The sequence below is a fragment of the Gossypium hirsutum genome, chromosome A13 (assembly GCF_007990345.1).
Source record: "Gossypium hirsutum isolate 1008001.06 chromosome A13, Gossypium_hirsutum_v2.1, whole genome shotgun sequence".
In the NCBI taxonomy this organism is placed as follows: Eukaryota; Viridiplantae; Streptophyta; class Magnoliopsida; order Malvales; family Malvaceae; genus Gossypium; species Gossypium hirsutum.
The window spans coordinates 6909916-6911540 of record NC_053436.1 but is presented as its reverse complement, the minus strand read 5'-3'; the positions used below and the strand labels follow the sequence as shown (position 1 = coordinate 6911540).

Sequence of the window (1625 nt, the reverse complement as noted above, 5' to 3'; positions counted from 1 at the left end):
GCAACACTGACTTTGGGACACGGCTATGGGACACGCCCGTGTGACCCACCCGTGTCCTATACTAACTCAAAATTTTAAATGCAAAGGACACACGGTCATAGCACACACCCATGGGAGGGAACCATGTGTCACACACGGCCTAGACACACGCCCGTGTGTCCAACCATATAGACCTTAATAGGCTAATTTCCAAGCCTTAAGTCACCCCTTTTTACTCATTTCTCCATTATACTATGTTTACAAAATTATAAATCAAACATCCATGTTCAGGGTATTATCAACTTATTACCATATCACACATTTATTTCATAGACATGACCACCTCAAATGGTCGTAAGGCATTCACCATGTATATATGTTATATACTTCTTATACATAGGCCCCATTCTTCTCCCCGTTTGTAATGAGCTTTTGCTCAAAAAAGTACTTTTTGCCTAAAAGCATTGCAGAACAAGCATTAGTGAAAAAAAAATTTAACTTTAAAAAAGTTCTTTTGCACAAATGGAAAGCAGAAAAATTTGGCTTTTTTCAGCCAAAAGTGCTTCTTTGGCTTGTATTTCCTATTTTAACCTGCTTCTTTGCCTTTACTCTTTCTTCTCTGTAACTTTACTCTTTCTTCTCTACTTTGTTCCTATTCTCCACCGGTGGTGAGTTTTATTTTTTGCATCTCTTATTCTCTTTCATTTTTGAAATAATTATGAAATAATGTTCACATTTTTTCACTTTTTTTTTTCACCTGGGCATCCTGTTTTTCTTCATATTCGAGCTTCTCAACATCTCTGCAACTGCTGTTTTGCTTCATATTCAAGGTTTTATCCTTTTCATCTTTGGTACTTTGGCAAGGATTATGCTTAAAAGAGAAACATTGTAACCTGTTGCTATGTTTTTACTGCTCATAAAATAATCTGTGATGGTCTAATACTGGCTTGCATTTGTGTGGTAGATATGTGATACTACAACAATGAATTCACTTTAATGAAAATTTTTAAAAGCTTATGTTCAGTAGCCAAAAACCAGATGGTGTTTGCTTTGTAGATGCCGCAGCTAAGAAACTATCTTTCTTTTAACATAGCCAATTGGGTTTTCAAATGTCTTACAATATATATGTTCCGCCTGATACATTCAATGAGAACTTCCACTTTGATCTTCCTTTGGTTCCTCTCTATGATTCCTCATCCGATAACAATCTTCAATCTTTGATGACCCAACAAAACCCAATTGACGAATCCTTACAGTTCATTTGTATTAAGTTAAATAATAAAGTATACAAATTGAGTTTTCTGTCAAAAAAATGATCTAAACAAGAAATCAATTTTTGTGCTGATAGTATGTCATAAATGTGCAAGCAATCAATCACTAGATTTTGTAAGCATATGTGTAAAACTTATTTTTTGGATTTTAACTCAATTTCAAACCATTTCAAATAAAATATTTGATAAGTGCCCACCTCACTTTTTGATGCATGTCGCTGGAGGTATCAAAACTTTGGTTTCTTTCTATCGTTTATTTTACCTGATGTATTAGTATATTTCTTTGTCAAAGGAGTACTCATTGTGCCTCCATCAATCATGCCTGCAGGGTGCATTGTTTGTTTCTGCATTTGTCAATCTTTTGCTCTCAATTAA

General features: G+C 34.6%; 1 protein-coding gene across 3 annotated transcripts in view; it reads left to right on the top strand.

The window, feature by feature from the left end:
• Positions 1–517: 517 nt before the first annotated feature.
• LOC107894175 (L10-interacting MYB domain-containing protein) overlaps positions 518–1625 on the top strand; it is a 6630-nt gene continuing 5522 nt past the window's right edge. The window contains exon 1 of one of the 3 annotated variants that reach the window (XM_016819391.2): positions 518–809. The gene's annotated coding sequence lies outside the window, so the exon portion shown is untranslated. The remainder of the gene's footprint in view (positions 810–1625) is intronic. The other 2 variants (XM_016819393.2, XM_016819392.2) reach the window with 2 other exon arrangements.